A 19,823-nucleotide genomic window follows, 5' to 3' on the forward strand; every position below is an offset into this window, starting at 1 on the left:
GTCACACTATATTCCAGCTCTTAAAGGGACCACACTATATTCCAGCTCTTAAAGGGACCACACTATATTCCAGCTCTTACGCCCGTTTCACACATACTCCGTCTGCAGTGCGTGTGCGTTGCGTATTTTTTTCCGTACCCATGTTAACGGATGACAGCTTTCACACTGCACGCTGATGCTGTCCGCCAGTCCGTTCCAGGAGCTTTGCGTCTGCAGCAGTGCACGGATCGTTTTCGTACCGAGTCTATTTTTTGCTGCGCTGCGTTGCGTTGCTGCATTAAAGTGATAGAACATTGTTCGCATTAAAATAAACATGTACTGACGCGAAAATCTAGTAATTTCAACACGGATGCATATCATTTAAAATATACTCTTGTTTCAAAGTCAACACAGGGCTTTTTTTCTCAAGTAAAGCAACAAAACGACACCTTACCTGGCATTTAGGTAAAAAATGTGCCATAATGGAGAGCACTCGTACTTTCTTGGAGGTGAAATGCAAAGTTATTTTTGACCTGCAGGATTTCTTTTCAAAGGGTTTAAAAACGAAAGAAAAGACGAGAGTCGGCTGTTTTTGAATAGCCTATTCTAAGTTTCTAATTTAAAATGTTTATGATTTTAGGCTATAACCTATGTTTAAATGTTTTGCCTTTTGTGTGAGCTAAATCTAAAGTATATTAATATATAAATATGAATTAATGAATGGAAAAAATGTTGTTTAAATGTAGGCTTGTAGCCTACGTTAACCTGTCTACTCAGAAAGATTAAACAAAGAGAATTGCAATTCTGATGAGCCAAGATTAGTAACAACTTCTGGATTTTAAATAAAAAAATCATTAATAAATGCTGTGTTTGTGGTATGTAAAAGCGGATCAGTTGCGGACTGCAAACGCAGCATATGTGAAAGGACTACAGGGTGTGGGGCTCCTGCAACGCACACGCAACGCAACACGCACCGCACACGCACTGCAGACGGAGTATGTGTGAAACGGGCGTTAAAGGGGTCGCACTATATTCCAGCTCTTAAAGGGGCCGCACTATATTCCAGCTCTTAAAGGGGCCGCACTATATTCCAGCTCTTAAAGGGACCACACTATATTCCAGCTCTTAAAGGGACCACACTATATTCCAGCTCTTAAAGGGACCACACTATATTCCAGCTCTTAAAGGGGTCACACTATATTCCAGCTCTTAAAGGGACCACACTATATTCCAGCTCTTAAAGGGACCACACTATATTCCAGCTCTTAAAGGGACCACACTATATTCCAGCTCTTAAAGGGGTCACACTATATTCCAGCTCTTAAAGGGACCACACTATATTCCAGCTCTTAAAGGGACCACACTATATTCCAGCTCTTAAAGGGACCACGCTATATTCCAGCTCTTAAAGGGGTCACACTATATTCCAGCTCTTAAAGGGACCACGCTATATTCCAGCTCTTAAAGGGGTCACACTATATTCCAGCTCTTAAAGGGACCACACTATATTCCAGCTCTTAAAGGGACCACACTATATTCCAGCTCTTAAAGGGGTCACACTATATTCCAGCTCTTAAAGGGACCACACTATATTCCAGCTCTTAAAGGGACCACACTATATTCCAGCTCTTAAAGGGACCCCACTATATTCCAGCTCTTAAAGGGACCACACTATATTCCAGCTCTTAAAGGGACCCCACTATATTCCAGCTCTTAAAGGGGTCACACTATATTCCAGCTCTTAAAGGGGTCACACTATATTCCAGCTCTTAAAGGGGTTACACTATATTCCAGCTCTTAAAGGGGCCGCACTATATTCCAGCTCTTAAAGGGGCCGCACTATATTCCAGCTCTTAAGGGGGTCACACTATATTCCAGCTCTTAAAGGGGTCACACTATATTCCAGCTCTTAAAGGGGTCACACTATATTCCAGCTCTTAAAGGGGTCACACTATATTCCAGCTCTTAAAGGGGTCACACTATATTCCAGCTCTTAAAGGGGTCACACTATATTTCAGCTCTTAAAGGGGTCACACTATATTCCAGCTCTTAAAGGGGTCACACTATATTCCAGCTCTTAAAGGGGTCACACTATATTCCAGCTCTTAAAGGGGTCACACTATATTCCAGCTCTTAAAGGGGTCACACTATATTCCAGCTCTTAAAGGGGTCACACTATATTCCAGCTCTTAAAGGGGTCACACTATATTTCAGCTCTTAAAGGGGTCACACTATATTCCAGCTCTTAAAGGGGTCACACTATATTTCAGCTCTTAAAGGGGTCACACTATATTCCAGCTCTTAAAGGGGTCACACTATATTTCAGCTCTTAAAGGGGTCACACTATATTCCAGCTCTTAAAGGGGTCACACTATATTCCAGCTCTTAAAGGGGTCACACTATATTCCAGCTCTTAAAGGGGTCACACTATATTCCAGCTCTTAAAGGGGTCACACTATATTCCAGCTCTTAAGGGGTGGTGTGGTGTGGTACTGGTGCGCTCAGGTCCGCATCACAGCTTTCACATTACCAGTTTTTCATACGAACTATGCCCTGTTCTGAATTAAACTGCCAATGTAAAAACTCCCTTTATTTATATTCTTAAAATGAGATAAATCACTACTTATTCTGAATTTTTAAGCTTAGGCTTAAGAGACATGAACAAGTTCTTTGAAAAACATCTGTGACCTTTGACACTTGTCTAGTCTTCATGTATTATTGATTATTATTGAATAAGTATGGTTTCACTTACAATAAACGTACATTTGCATAAAGCATGTATATTTGTCCATATGCCCATGTTGATTAGAGAATTAAAAACTTAATTTACAACTGATAAAAATGTGTGATTTGTACAGTATAAATTGGATCTTTATACATAAAAATGTTTTGCTTGAGAATAATAACACGAGAACGCGTCGTGACATCTAAAAGATGGAAAAACCCTGAACTAAAACATGCATCACAAAATTAACACACAGATAAAGATAGCATATTAAAGCAACACTATGTAACTTTTCCGTCCGCTAGAGGGCGCCTATTCAAAACAAAGGCGTAGTTTGATATCAGATACATTTGAGTGTTTAAAATGATGTTCTGACATTACTCTGTGCATTCGCTCAGCGGCTGCTGGGACCCTTGTTCACACTGCTAAGAGTAAAGCGTTCCTGCAGAATAAAACCAAAAAAACCGAGGATAACGCAGATATGAAGCAATTGACAGTAGTTGGAAACATTTGGGATATTTTAATAATTTAACGGAACAAAATATATAACACTGGCCTGGTGGTTTTTGGATATTTTACAGCAAAAATACTTCATAATGTACCTTAAAGTGTTTAAACAATCATAAATGAAACAAATATTTGTAACTTTACCTTCGCAATGTGAAGACATAAACCTGTCAGTCATCTTCCATAAGGGCTCCATATCCTTAGAAATGTCATAGAAAGGAAAAATAATCCTGATATGGCAGGGCAATAATCTGCCAGATTTTCTTCCTTTTATTTTTGATTTAATAATGCATAACAACATACAGTGCCTTGCGAAAGTATTCGGCCCCCTTGAACTTTGCGACCTTTTGCCACATTTCAGGCTTCAAACATAATGATATGAAACTGTAATTTTTTGTGAAGAATCAACAACAAGTGGGACACAATCATGAAGTGGAACGAAATTGATTGGATATTTCAAACTTTTTTAACAAATCAAAAAAAATTGGGCGTTCAAAATTATTCGGCCCCTTTACTCTCAGTGCAGCAAACTGCACAGAGAGCATCATGAAGAACAGGAACACCCCAGGCAGGTCCGAGATACTGTTGTGGAGAAGTTTAAAGCCGGATTTGGATACAAAAAGATTTCCCAAGCTCTAAACATCCCAAGGAGCACTGTGCAAGCGGTGGGAGATTCTGTCCATGGGACAACAATCAGCCGTATACTGCACAAATCTGGCCTTTCTGGAAGAGTGGCAAAAAGAAAAAAAGTGTCATTTAAAGTTTGCCACAAGCCACCTGGGAGACGCACCAAACATGTGGAAGAAGGTGCTCTGGTCAGATGAAACCAAAATTGAACTTTTTGGCAACAATGCAAAAGGTTATGTTTGGCGTAAAAGCAACACAGCTCATCACCCTGAACACACCATCCCCACTGTCAAACATGGTGGTGGCAGCATCATGGTTTGGGCCTGCTTTTCTTCAGCAGGGACAGGGAAGATGGATGGAGTCAAATACAGGACCATTCTGGAAGAAAACCTGATGGAGTTTGCAAAAGACCTGAGACTGGGACGGAGATTTGTCTTCCAACAAGACAATGATCCAAAACATAAAGCAAAATCTCCAACGGAATGGTTCAGAAATAAACATATCCAGGTGTTCAAATGGCCAAGTCAAAGTCCAGACCTGAATCCAATCGAGAATCTGTGGAAAGAACTGAAAACTGCTGTTCACAAACGCTCTCCATCCAACCTCACTGAGCTCGAGCTGTTCTGCAGGAGGAATGGGCAAACATTTCAGTCTCTCGATGTGCAAAACTGATAGAGACACACCCCAAGCGACTTACAGCTGTAATCGAGTTTGCTGCACTGAAAGTAAAGGGGCCGAATAATTTTGCACGCCCAATTTTTCAGTTTTTGATTTGTTACAAAAGTTTGAAATATCCAATAAATTGCGTTTCACTTCATGATTGTGTCCCACTTGTTGTTGATTCTTCACAAAAAAATACAGTATCATATCATTATGTTTGAAGCCTGAAATGTGGCAGAAGGTCGCAAAGTTCAAGGGGGCCGAATACTTGCGCAAGGCATGGTATATAGGTCCTGAAGAAGATATTTGAAATAGAGAACTGCAATTTGGATAAAAATCAGACACACACACACACATACAGTTGGGGGTTGATTCATGTTACCACTTCAATTAAAGATTAAGATTACAGTAAACAGTAAAGTGTAAAGCTACACCTCTTTGCTTTAAATTGTTCCACTTTTAGCAAGCAATTACGTGTGGAAGCCAAGGCCATCTGGTAAATCCAGCCAAAGCACAATGAAGATATCAAACACACACACATACTGAGGGCTGTAAGGCTGTGAAGATAAGAACGTGCGTTTGAGGGACACATGCACGTCCTGAGTCATTCCTTCAGGACTACGGTCTGGAAGCCAAAAACAGGTGCTAGCTGCAGTGTGAGGACGTTACTGTGGGCTTGAGTTACACGAGTGTGTGTGGTCTCTAAGTGTCGTGTGTGAAGACCCGCTGGAAACATCTGAGCATTTAACGTCCCCGTGCCATCACAAAGAAACCCGACGTGAGTGTGAAATGAAATATGTCCGACTTGCTCAAGGGGCGGTTTGACCCTACATGAGCATGTTAGCACCGTTCACACCTACCTATTATAGCACACAGCTGCCATGACCTTTGACCCCCTCACTTACGACCTCAGGTAGTAACCCAACAAACATTAAAGCAACCCTAAACATACTCTGCCATCTACAGTATGAAGTTAAACAGTGTTGCCACAGTTACTTTGAAAAAGTAATCTGATTACTGATTACTGATTACTCCTTTAAAAAGTAACTTAGTTACTTTACAGATTACTTGATTTTAAAAGTAACTAAGTTAGATTACAAGTTACTTTATTAGTTACATTCAGCAGTTGCCGACAACACCACTGCCGCCTCAAAATAGAAATGACAACCGTTTTTGGCAACACACTTTATTGTATTTATGCCCGAGACTGACGGTCCCGACTTTTTTGCGCCCCCTTTTTTAGGCTTCTCCTTCGTTTTATATTTATTTTAATAATTAAAATGAACAATGAGATGTGCTGGTGGAAACAACATGAGACCATGATAGCTTGCGCCACTGTCAAGATATGGCTCGCGCAGGGTTAAAGAGTCCGTATCTTCAGCACAGCTGCTAGAGTTATGGCCTTTTTACAACTGGTTCCTTCATTCGTTTTCTCTGACCAGGTATCTATCTGATTGCGAAATGACCAGGAGTAGGCCTAAATGCCTTCCGAGAGTCTTTCCAGACGTATTTAATTCCGATCACTCAAACAAACCAATTCAGAAGGTGCATGAAAGCATTTCAAACTAAACCGGACAAATGTAAATATATCTGGTTGTTTAAACCACATGTGTAAATTTTACTCCTGGCAAATAATTAAAAAATAAATGTGTGAGAACGTGTTATGTTGTAGTCAGATAGATATGACGGTGCTACTGCAACATCGCTGCAAATGAGTAAAGCAAGCCAACGCATATGGCCGTAAATGAAACTTTAAAATAAGTCACACAAAACACAATCATCTTTAATATAAAATAATGAGACTAATGATCTTACCAGTGCTTAGGTCGCTCTCTCTCTCATATTGCGATCATTGAATTTAAAATGAGCTGCTGAATAAAATGCTGGAATCTTTTGCTTTGATGTGAACTCCGTTAAATGAGCATATACCGCGGGAATTGAAGATCGGATTTATATTAATTTTGCTGAAGTGTAAGGTAGGCTATAAGACAACCTGCCTGTACTTTTTTTTTTTTGTTTGTTTAGATTGTGTAGCCCGTTTCGGGTTTTTTGAGCACCGTTGCGAGCATGTTGTGAGCAGTAGGCTAATCTATCAGCTGCCTCAGCTCGTCAGAAATGCCTTTGTGGTGGTATAATAACTAGCCTACTTTGTTTTTAATGTCAAAGTAGTTATATTTCGTTTCGTTTATTTTTTAAGTTCATTTAGAAAAATGTTTGGAGCAATTTTTGTTTGTTAAATTAAAGTTTTAATTTTTTTATGTGACGACCCAGTGAGTTAACCGCATGTTTAATAGCCTAGTCTCTCAAACCAACTCTTGAATTGTCTTGCCTATATAAACTTTAATTTAACAAACAAAATTAGGATAATAAAAAACGAAACGAAAAATAACTACTTTGACATTAAAAACAAAACTGAACTATTTTAATGGCTGCAACAATGTAAAAAATAAAATAAATAAATAAAAAACACGGCTCCAGCCCTCGGGCTGAGAACTTTGATAAGCTGTCGGTTTTTACTAAGGAAAATGACTAAAATAGTAACTCACAGTGACTTGGATAAGTAACTTTAATCTGATTACTGGTTTGGAAATAGTAACGCGTTAGATTACTCGTTACTGGAAAAAAGTAGTCAGATTAGAGTAACGCGTTACTATGTAACGCGTTACTGGCATCACTGAAGTTAAACCTGACCACATTCACATGCAGCAGAACCTGGTTTCACCAAATACAACATGCTCCTGGAACAACCAATCAGATTTGAGGGACAAGTTAACAGTTTATGTCAAGTTTGGGCTTACAAGCAGGGTTAGGGGCTTCTACATCAGGGTCATTCACATATCATCATTTCCATCTGCTTTTAGGGATCAGTTATGGGTGGAGTTAGGACATTTTCGGACAGGAATGTTCCAGGATCAACAAAATATGTTGACACAGAACACGAAACATGCCCTGCAATACACAGATATGACAGTGACGTATGGAGAATTATGAAGAATTTCAAGTAAACAGAAGAAATTACCAGATGATAAAGGATACAGGCATCTCAGTTCATCGACACATTCATTTTGCAGTTCATCAAAATTACCATATGCATTTTTCCATTCTTTTTCCATGGCATTAAATCTGTTTTGCTATATTTTAAATGTATTTTATGTATTATTGTTCATGTTTTAGACTTTGTTTATTGTTTTAAAATAAATGTAAATTCATCATAAAACATTTTAAAACAATAATCCTCTAAACAAAGAGTGAAATAAGGCAAAATGTCTTTTTAAGTGCCTGTATTTAAAGAAACACTACGCGTTTATGTCACCAGCTTCTGATTGGATTTAATCTTTTGACATGCATACACTGCATAAATATATACAGAGTTCCCCACTGTTGTTGTATGCTAAACATCATCATTTTCTTTTTTTTTAAAGGCAGACTTAATATTTATCTATTTCGGGTCCTAATTAGACTGCTAATATTTATAAAAAATGTAAAGCGGTCATTCCCACGCCCAACACAAGTCGTCTATGGCGTATGAAACAAGGACTGGTGGGACGCTAACCTTCACAGACGATGAATGGAAAGATAATTTGTGGACAGAGGACACTCATTTATGACACTTTCTTCAACAGGAAGAACAGCACGCGTCATTACGCTGGTTCTACATCTAAAAACACCTGGCGGCACATTATGCAGAGTGTATAGGGCTCATTAAGTTTAAGGATACAAATGTGTGATACACAATACACTGCAAAAATTATATGATCAAAAACATATGTTTTTACATTACTTTAACTCATTAAAAAAACTTTTTTTTAAAGATTTTTAGTTATACAAGATTATCAAAACTCATTTTAAGTCAGATTAATATAATTTAATTCGAAATGACCTTAATGGCCTTTTAATTTAAGTTGATTGTACTACAACATTTAAGGCAGCAACTTTTTTTAAAGTGTAGAAACAGCTTAATAATCCAACTTATCATATGCTTTTCAATTGTTCCCCTTTTTAAAAAAAATCTTAATATAGGTTTAAATCTATCATAAAATCTTAAATTTTAATGCAGTGACAATCTTAGCGAAGTGAAATAATTAGTGAAAAAAGTGAAAAACATTTGAAATGAGTAATTGCATTTATTTAGCACCCATATTTAAAGAAACACCTATCTTATTGAAATAATTTAGCATGATTCCCATTGCACCTTTCCACTGTGATAAATAAATCAACTATAGCAAACTCATTTGTGCCTATTGAAATAGTCAGATTTCCATTTACCGTTAGAACCTGCTGACATCTGGTGGATCCAAATGGAACTGCAAATTCAAGATAAAACCCTTGTCTCATATTCCATGTGCTGATTTATACACTCATACTGAGAGATAACATGGGATATTTGTACTTTTATAAATTAATTTGCCACAGAACTATTTGACAAGAGCAGAATAAAAATCTTAGTTATAACTCCGCATGGATTGGATCAGATGCCCTTGACTTGAATCATGCATTTTGTACTTCTCTCATTCAGAGGGTGTGTGTATAAATGAGGGTGGAGGACTGCTGTCCAGGGGTCAGTGTTCTCTTACGCAGGATTCATGAAACACTGTGGACGTCCACACAAAACCAGCCCCTCTGACTCAGCGTTTGCGAGGCACTGGTAAACAGTGTAATCCATCATGTCACAGGACGACGCTGCAATTTAAACGTGAACCATTTGAGGCTGCTTATGCTACATGAAATATGAATCCACACCTGGTCGTAACTGTAGCGCAGTGTGTGCTGCTCATATCTGTGTTTGTGCTCACGGAGACATTCATTTAAATTCCATCTCTCATGAAAAAGGAAGATTCATCTGGAATTGTTATAGCTCTTTTGTACACACCAAGGAAGCTTATCCACGAAGACAAAATATTTTCTAAGAGTGTATGGCCAACATTCACATTAAATTACGAATATTGTATATTAATGTTCTCTACGTGTTCAAAATGTTTTTTTGATTGTGCGAACGTTAAGGAAACATTTCCATATTATCATTCTGCAAACGTTATGGGAACGTTATTTTTATGTTCTCTGAACACTCTGAAACATTTTTTAAATGTTCGGTGAACGTCCAACTAAAATGCTTTTACAAAAAAACTTCCAAGTTTTTGAGCTAACAGACAAGAAGATCGTTTGTGCAGAACCTTGCCAGACCATTTGCCAAAGTTCTGAAAGTTCCGACGGCGAAGTGACACAGACACCAGCGTCCTCTCAGCACTCATCTCATTCGCTCCGGTTAAAACGTGCCTATATTGCGCATCATTTTATGAGTTTGTGCAGGTTTCTAGCTCACACCAAAAGCACACACAACTGGTCTGTGCACTGCACACATAAGCCAGGGCTCCATGATTTCCACAATACAGAAAACACAAGATGGAATCCAGTCATAAAAACTGAATTTAATGTTTAACATGGAATGTCATGGAATTTGTAAAATTTTGGATTGATAAATCTAAACTAGGTCAGTAAACTTAAAGGGGCGATGAATTGAGAAATCAACTTTCCCTTGAGTCCATGATATAGAAAAGTTAATCATGATATAAGAATATCCTGCAAGTTTCGGAGCTGAAAACTTAAAGTTGCACTATGTAGTATTTTTGCAGTAAAATATCCAAAAACCCAGTGTTATATTTTTTGTTCAGTTGAGTACTTACAATATCCCAAATGTTTCCAATTATTTGTAAATTGTGAGAAAATTGCTTTTTTAACTAAGGACCAGGACGTGTCAGCATAGCGTTTGAGCGAGTCGCCTGTCAATCGCGTCATATCTGCGTTACCCTCGGTTTTGTTCTGTAGAAGTGCTTTTATCTTAGCAGTGTGAACATGTCACAGCAGCGCCGAGCGAACGCACAGAGTAACGTCATAACAATTTTAAACACACTTAAATGTATCTAATATGATAAACAGAGCTGCGTTACCTCATAATCATGACCGGAAAAAGCGGAAGTGCGCGCGCCCAGGGACTGTGTCCCGTCCAGGGTTTTCGTTGTCCGGTAATTACCGGACATTGGCTGGGAAAAAAATTAAATGTCCGACAAAATGAAATCTTTTCGGTCAAATTGTCAGGTTAAAACTGCCTCTTATCGATACCGTAAGCCTGCGACGTGATGCCCTCGCTGTCATGACAGCGCCCTGTGGCTATGGAGGACTGGAGGACTGCAATTCTCCACAGCCTGCGAAGTCCTCATATGTGATTTCCGCGAAATGTATCCAGTGTGGACCAAGCTCGCCAAGATAGCCTGTGTAATCCCTGTCTCGAGTGTTCCTGCAGAGAGGGGGTTCTCGCTGCAGAATCGGATAAAGACGAAGCAGCGAAGTTGCCTTGCGGAGAACAAGGTTACGCAGCTTGTGGAGAGACACTAGCTGCGTTTCCATTACAGATTTGCGCAAAACTTTTGCGATATTTCTTAAATGTCGATAAAAAACTGTTGCGAAATAACAGCGTTTCCATAGCTGCAGTTATGCGACTAAAACATATTACTTTCCTCTCGCGATAGGTCATTCAAAAATGATGGCACTTGGTAGGTTTGTATATCCCATCCACCACACTAGCCATTATTTTTATTGGAAGGAGACATATGTGTTATCCAAGCATTAATGGCAAGGAAAGCCCCTTAGGTTACTTAAGCGGCACGGATATGAGGTGTGTGTGTGTGTGTGTGTGTGTGTGTGTGTGTGTGTGTGTGTGTGTGTGTGTGTGTGTGTGTGTGTGTGTGTGTGTGTGTGTGTGTGTGTGTGTGTGTGTGAGCCTGTTTATGTGGTTTATGAGGACACAAATTTGTATAACTACATGGGTATTACACTGGTATTACACTATAAATGTGGTTTATGAGGACATATCAAATGTCCCCATAATTCAAATGGCCTTAAAAACATACTAAATGATGTTTTTTTTGAGAAAGTAAAAATGCAGAATGTTTCCTGTGATGGGTAGGTTTAGGGGTAGGGGCAGTGTAAGGGGATAGAAAATACGGTTTGTACAGTATAAAAACCATTACGCCTATGGAGAGTCCCTGTAAACCACATAGACCAACATGTGTGTGTGTGTGTGTGTGTGTGTGTTTGTGTGTGTGTGTGTGTGTGTGTGTGTGTGTGTGTGTGTGTGTGTGTGTGTGTGTGTGTGTGTGTGTGTGTGTGTGTGTGTGTGTGTGTGTGTGTGTGTGTGTGTGTGTGTGTGTGTGTGTGTGTGTGTGTCAGATCTGCTTCAAGGTCTTCATGATAATGTAGCATTTCTGTGTTTAGAATCCAGTATTACTGTAATCCTATATTGTCTTTTATGAGTTTAATAAAGAACTCCGTCTCGTCTTCTCTCCAAACAAACCATCATCTGTAAAGAATTATCGACTTTTACGCGCGCCAGGTTGACGCATATAGAGTAGAGCGAAATGTTTGAATTTGCATGGTAAGTCAAATGTTTTTTTGTTTTTTTTCTATTTTCACCACTTTCGTTATTTTGGCTAGACATTTCGTATGTTTGGCATAAGAACTGAATTTAGAAACGCTTTGTAAAAGAAAAAATTGGCATTTAATAAACAAAATAATTTTAATGAAATGAAGACAGCGTTTGGAGTGAGTGCATGCAAAATAATTAGTTCCCTGAGTCCACAAATAAAAATAGACAGTTTATAGTTTATAATTATGTCTTGAACTCATCTGTATAGCTAAAAATGACAAGAGTATTGTAAATTGTTTCATCTCTCTTAAAAGAAGAAGGAAAAAATGAGAACGTCTGCGCTTTTATCGGCCGTGGGTTAAAGAAATTAGCCTAACTACAAAACTAAATAGGCTACGTTTAGGACTAAACATTAGCCTGTAATATTATTTTTTTAATTTATATGTTGATTATGAAAAGTGAGCAGCATGAGTAAGAATCGCAATATGTTTGAGACCTGGGGAGTCACATGATTTTGATCACTTTGAGTTTTATTTTCTAGAAAGTCTTTCTTTAAAAAATTTTTTCGTTTTGTATAAATTGTATTTTTATTTTGATCGATGTTTCATCAATTAATTGCCTGTTTATTAAATAAGAAGCAAACTAAGATCGTCTGGAATGGATTGACGTCCGTTTCCTCGGCCTTTGAGTAAGGCTGAAACTAGCTCTTTCTGTTTTAATACATTTCTTGAATATATGTTTTAATTACAGTATACATAGCCTGTAGTCCTTATTAGGAGAAAATATATGTCCTTTTAACTACATTATCTTGTTATTATGACACAATTGAGTGGAAAATATAATATATAGGCCCTATGTTGCAGCAATGCGTCACCGCAACAGGTGACATGTAAATGCGAAAAAACCGTTTCCATTGCAGTTTTGCGAAAATGTCCTTTTTCGAATTGCCTGAAAAACCACTTCATGAGAGCGTAAAAACTTTTTTGCGATATATGGGAGTTTTTGCGAAATTGCCGCGTTTCCATTGGGCGTATTTTCAATTCGCAATTTCAATATGCGCAATTTGAAGGGTATGGAAACGCGGCTGGGAACTTTTGATTTTAAGTCGGCAGCTGCACAATTATTCAGCACTGCAAAAAAGCGTAAAAAGTAGCCAAAATGACACGAAAATGTTTTATAGGCCTAGTCATTTGTTTGTTCAAGTTCATTTGACAAGGAATCATTTCACACGGTGGCCAATTTAAATGTTACCAACTAAATGAGACATACTGAGTTTGTAATTAAATGTATTAATTGCGTTTAATTATTGCATCTAAACACAATAGTGTTGTGCCAAGATTTTTCACTTGAATAAAGGCAAATAGATTTGCACACTTTGCTTAATCACTGGTCTAGTCTGTTAAACTTGTCAGAAGTTCTCGTTTCTAATCTGCCCTCGTAGCCTATTTTTTCTCTCATCAAAACCGAATACCATCAGTGGTTGTACATCAAGAGCAGGAACAGTTTTTGTGCATTTTGTTTCGTGATCTGACCGGAACAAATAGAAAGTCTCTGCAACGGCGTTAAGCGTTAGATTAAAGCGCTCGTCTGTGTGAAGACTGCACGATCCGCGAGAGAAATCTGCAGCACTGATAACAGCGGCAACGAGCGCCAGATCGCCTCTTATTTAACAAACGAATGAAATTATACTCTTCTAGTTAACCAGAGATGTTTTGTTTGTATTAGTTAGGTTCATCCGTGAAGCAAGATGTTTTAAAAAAAGTGGTGGGGACATGTCCCACCTGTCCCACCCGCAAATTACGCCTATGAGTTTAAAAAATTGGTTGATTGACGCCAATCGGACGTTCATGTTTTTTTTTCCGTCTATTTGAAAGTTAGGCTAATAAACATGTTGCATATATGGCCTGATTAGGCTATGTCATTTTTTTTAAGTTACATAAACTGCTTTCAGGAGTTTTTGACCGGCATATCATCAAAATGTCCGGAAAACGGGCACCATTTTTTTCTAGCGGAAACTCTGGTCCCGTCCCGTCATAATAAAAGTCCCGCTGCTCGCGAGCCGTGTGTTTGTATAACAATGGCTCCAGCGGCCGTGCTCAGCTCCTCAACACTCGGTCCTGCTCTGCTTCACACTACAGTAACGTTAATAACCGCATCAATGAACATGATTTCTGCCTTTGTCCTATTTTCCACCGGCTGTGAGGTGAAGACCACATTTCCCAAGATACTGTGCTCACACTTGGCGTCATCAAACTACGCCTTTGTTTAGAATAGGCGCCCTCCAGTGGACGGAAAGTTTAATAGTGCACCTTAAAGTCAAAGAAAAGCTTTTATTGACACCAGGCCCAGAAAACGAGAGCTCTCCGATATATATTGATAAAAGACGTACTAGAACGCTGAAACGCCGCCTCTACAGATAAATATGTACGCCTGCCACGTTACCGAGCAATACACTTCCATTTTTGCTTCATTTCACTGCGGAATCGTTTGTAAACAAAACACAGGTTTATACTGGATTTGCAGACATATTGAGATTAAAACACAAAGTTTGTGCCTTCTGTATTGGATCTGACAGGAATGGTGCAACACACTTACGTGAGTAAAACGTGTTTTTATATGTAATAGTATTGCATTGATACAGATCTATTGATTATGTGTGCGTGTCTAACAGAACATACCTTAGCACGGTCACAGGCTGGAGAATCCTTTATTTATTGGTTCATTGCGATTCGGGATCAGACTCGGACATGTAACGTTAATGTTATGGGTCAGGGCTTGCAAAGCTCAACGTCCCGGGTCTGTGTTTTCCAGCCAGGCTACAAAAACATAAGCCCCTCGGCAGGCCGGTGAATCTTAAATAGTGAAATAACATTCCTTTCTTGATCTCTGTTGTACACACTCTTGACTTGATATTTGAAGGTGTGTGGTTCGCGCTTATAACCACGGATCGGGCCGGCCAAGTAATACAAAAATAATATTCCAATCAATCACGGGTGGATGAGAGATAAATCACTGTGTTTGTTTGATAAAGACATTTTGCTAACCCTGTCAGAGAATCATTCTGGTTGCCGCTTTTAAAACAATCCCTTCCTCATGTGAACTGAACTAACAGCGGAGCAGAAGCTCATTAAATATGCAAATCTTCTCCAATCCTATCCATGTGTGTTTTCTTCTAAGTCTCCAGTGTGTCACGCCCATCAAAACCCAGCGTTCAGGAGAGAGCCTCAAAACCAGTGAAGAAAATAGCCTATTACTTATTAGTTATCATGTTTTTTAAAAGTAAAAACCACACAAACGTCATTAGTTGACCTCAGATAACAATATATATATATTTTTTAAAAAGCCAGTTCATGACACATTTAAATCTCTCGACAGAAAGGTTTTTGCAGGTTTTCATAAAGTGTTATTTAATAACAGTAGCTAGTCATAATAAGTATATTTCCAGTAGCCTACGTGCCTCAGACTTTTTGTAAAGTAATCCTCTGCAAACTTTGACAGATGTTTGAACCGGTTCTTCTCTTTCGGTTCTATTTTAGTTGGATGTGCTACAGTTCAATTCAGTTTGATTAATGAACCGGCTCAACCGGTTACTTGCTGAGAATCGGCTCAAAAGAACAATTTGTTCAAGAACCGAACATTACTTGTTTGTACAGTATATGGTCAAATATAGTTCTTTAAAAGAAAATGCATCGAAATCAGCAAAAATCGGCATCGGCAGGTCACACAAAAAAACTGACACTGCAATCGGTGCAATTTTGATCAATTCAATGCATCCTTGCTGAATAAAAGTATATTAAAAAAAATGTATCATACTGAGCAAAAACTTTTAAAAATGTGTACATTTTCTATGTTCTCATCAGTGGTCATGGTGTCACTATCATCAGACTCATATAATCTAATCAGGAGAAGCTCTCAAAGCATATTACATACTAAGGCAAGTGCTTGTCAGCAATAACTCCCAATAACTAGAGGAGAGAGAGCTGCTGAATTGTCTCTTCATATGCCACAGATTCACAGATTCTTGCTGTAGTTTTCATGAGGACACTCTTGTCACATCAGACACATGTTCTGTCCATCACTAAAGCAATGTTTCGCTGCCTTGAGCTTTTGTGAGAGATGTTTGTCGTCTGCTCTGACTGCAGACGGTTGGCACCTCTGACGCAAGAGTGTCTGGATGCAGAGAGGTACAGACCAGCCATTAGAATTAGCTACTCTGAACATAAAACCTGATTTTTACATTTTCCATTGAAAACGTGAATAATGCTTCCTGGCACTGCTGTGGGTGCTTGACAGAAGTGACTTTAGCACATCGCTATGTGGTTGCCAGGGTGTTCTAGGTTATTTCTAGATGCTTTTACTACTTGTGTGGAAAGAGTCCTGAAAACAGCAAACACTGATCTTTACAGTTTTTCTCGATTGCTTAAACACTATAACCAGGCTTTTGAACTAAAATTTCAAAACCATAACGCCATTTATCAAAAAGCACACCCATTTCACTAAACTATAAACACTATTCCCTGTTTTGACACATAAGTCAGATTTGTTGAACTGTCACTGCAAAACTCTACACACAAATCCCTTAATTTCTCATTGCCTAGACCATGTGTTCATGTAGAAAGCACTAGCATTCAATATTGTTCACTCAAGTCAGCATAGTTTCAGCTCAATTAGCACACAATTACCCAGGTGAAAACACTAAAAGTCAAAATTTAACACACATCAATCAGAACTTTCAAGATACATAAAATTGCCAGAGTCAGTTCATTTGAGCTTTGGAACAATGGATCCACAAAGAAATGAAGGAAGAGTTCAAGGAGGGAGAGGAAGAGGACGTGGGTGGTGAAGGAGGAGGAAGAGGACATGGTGAAGGAGGAGGGAGAGGAAGAGGACGTGGTGAAGGAGGAGGGAGAGGAAGAGGACGTGGTGAAGGAGGAGGGAGAGGAAGAGGACGTGGGTGGTGAAGGAGGAGGAAGAGGACATGGTGAAGGAGGAGGGAGAGGAAGAGGACGTGGTGAAGGAGGAGGGAGAGGAAGAGGACGTGGTGAAGGAGGAGGGAGAGGAAGAGGACGTGGTGAAGGAGGAGGGAGAGGAAGAGGACGTGGGTGGTGAAGGAGGAGGAAGAGGACATGGTGAAGGAGGAGGGAGAGGAAGAGGACGTGGTGAAGGAGGAGGAAGAGGACATGGTGAAGGAGGAGGGAGAGGAAGAGGATGTGGTGAAGGAGGAGGAGGAGGAGGAGGAGGAGGAGGAGGAGGAGGAGGAGGAGGAAGACAAGCAGTCTCGGATGAAATTAGAGCCAGTTTAGTTGATTATACGAGAGAAGTGCCAATCATATGCATATTCCACATTTTATCATACTGTAAGTGTGGGGACATGCACTGGTCATGATCTTGACTCGGTCTCGGCCCTTCAAAGTCTTGGTCTTGGTCTCGGTTTAGGTGGTCTTGACTACAGCACTAGTGGAAAGTGTATGATCGAGAACCTTATATGCTTGTTCACCTCGTCCAGGCCATGTGTCAGTAGATGCGTGCCAGGGGTGGATCAGGCATGCAAGAGGATTTTACCCCCGCTGCCAGGCTAGGGCTAATATAGCCTGTGATGTGGATGAGATTCTCTGACCTGACCCAGACCAAAGACGGGAGGCTGAGGCGGAATACAATTTTTTTTTTTTTTATTTTTTTTTTTTTTGAACTGTGTAGTATGAATGAATGAATAAAAATGTGCCAATGTATCCATTGGTTGTGTCTTTTGTTCATCATGTGAAAAGGTTTGTGAGGAGGGGAACCACAAGTAACATAACTTACCAGTTTTGGAAATGTTGTTTTGAATTTATTGCACCAGTGTGTTAGACTATGTTGTAGTGTGTGTGATTTTGAGGGCTTGTGTGTCTTGTCTGAGGGCAAAGTTTGGTTTTTCAGCAAGAGTGAATGGTTTTGATTGTAGAGCTTCATTTTGACCTGAAAATAGGTTGTTTGGGAAACTGGGTGAGACGTTATGGATTTGTGTTTATAGTTTTGAGAATATGAGGCATAGTTTCAAGAAATGTGTTTAAGCAATCGAGAAAAACTGTAATACTAGTGACTAAAATGTGATGCAATTTTTAAGTATTTCAAAAGTGAATTATAGTAATATAATACACAAAATAAAACATATAAAAATATAATGCAGCATTATTTAAATCTATCAAATTTGTATATATAATAACACAATATAGAAATAGTGTTTGTAAATTAAAACTAATGATGTAATATAAATATAAAAATATTAGGGGTGTCAACAATAATCGATTCGGCGATGCATCGCGATGCGGGGCATGAACGATTCAGCATCGATGCGGCAAAGGGCCATAATAGATTATGTCACTGTTTATTTTCTGGCAGACGATAAAGTTGTGAAGTTTCAAATACTTCCGGTTCCGGGAGAATAACAACAACAACAAGGAAGATGGCTGAGGCGGAGGGAGATGACCGCGATAGACGGGCTATTAAAAACGCGCTAACGCGCTAACGACCCGATGTGTAGGATTGTACGTATATATTTTTTGCACAATAATAAATTAATCTATAATGACGAAATACGGCGCAATTCACCTTTATTCCACAAGGTGGCAATGTCTGATACCCAATGATGAAGTGACGTTTCACTCATAGTTACCTCTGACAGAAAACGAAACAATAATTATAATCAGCAAAACTTGAAATGGGTTAGTGATTTACTTCAGAGAGCAAGTACTAAACACAATCATATGTTAGTGTCACTGTCTCTTGATGATGGATGTGGTCAAGAAGCTGTCAGTGATCAAAATATTGATTTTGAAGACATTAAAAATGAGTTAGGAGAATATGCTGGAGACCGCGAATATGAGGCAGATGCTGAATATACTGGTAAACGAGCTCTGACGAGGTCATATGATGATGGTATTAAACATCTGCTCAAACTGAATCCCTCCAAGCTCCAAAAGGTAATGAAATAGGTTTTATTTTATTCTTCTGTAGCTGTTACTCTAAAATCAGGAGTTTTATATATTATCACGACAGGTAGAGGTCTATCCATGTTAAATATAGATCCAGGTCGCTAACGACCTGAATATGTAAGAATGTTTGGTGAAACAGTCATGCATTTAAGGGTTAATTGCATTTTATTTAATTTTATTTAATTACATTTTATTTAATTTAATAACTTTTATGTCAAAGATACAGGAGACACATAGCAGCCAATACAATCTGTTGTTTAATATCTGCTTGTATTGCCTCATGACTGATGAAAAATTTGCTTTGTGTGCAGTAGAATTTTGATGCATCACAATGCATCGTAGAATCGAATTGAATCGAATCGTTACCTGGTGAATCGTAATCGAATCGAATCGTGAAGGCAGTGCCAATGCACACCCCTAAAAAATATTATAAATAATATTATTAAATCTAATAAAATGTGAAGTATTTTCAACTTCAAAATATAATAATGTAATATAAAATATAAACAGTATAAAAATATAATAAATCAGTAGCCATAAATCTGATACAAGTATTTTAAAATGTAAAATATACTAATACATTATAAAAATAAAAAAATATAAAAAATATACTATATGGGAGTTTGTTTCAATCACTAAATTAAAAATTAAAAAGATAAATGCAAAAAAATGTATCTCACAATATTATCGCAGTTTATTTATATATTTTATCTCCCAATTCTGAGGGGGAAAAGTCAGAATTGTGAGACAAAAAGTAGCAATTATCTTAAAATTTTTATTTAGTGGCAGAAATAAATCCATAACTCAGCAAAAGTCAAATCAGTAACCCTAAATCTAATATCATTTTAAAATATAAAATATAGCAATGTAATATATAAAATTATTTAAAAAATAATAATAATAACCATAATTCAAATAAAGTTTTAAAGTGTTT

The 19,823-nt window shown here is 38.4% G+C and overlaps 1 protein-coding gene across 3 annotated transcripts in view; it reads right to left on the minus strand.

The window, feature by feature from the left end:
* The window catches only part of plecb (plectin b), a 212,929-nt gene that overhangs the window by 181,758 nt on the left and 11,348 nt on the right, over positions 1 to 19,823 (minus strand). The window lies entirely within an intron of this gene.

Source organism: Pseudorasbora parva, chromosome 7 (assembly GCF_024679245.1).
Source record: "Pseudorasbora parva isolate DD20220531a chromosome 7, ASM2467924v1, whole genome shotgun sequence".
In the NCBI taxonomy this organism is placed as follows: Eukaryota; Metazoa; Chordata; class Actinopteri; order Cypriniformes; family Gobionidae; genus Pseudorasbora; species Pseudorasbora parva.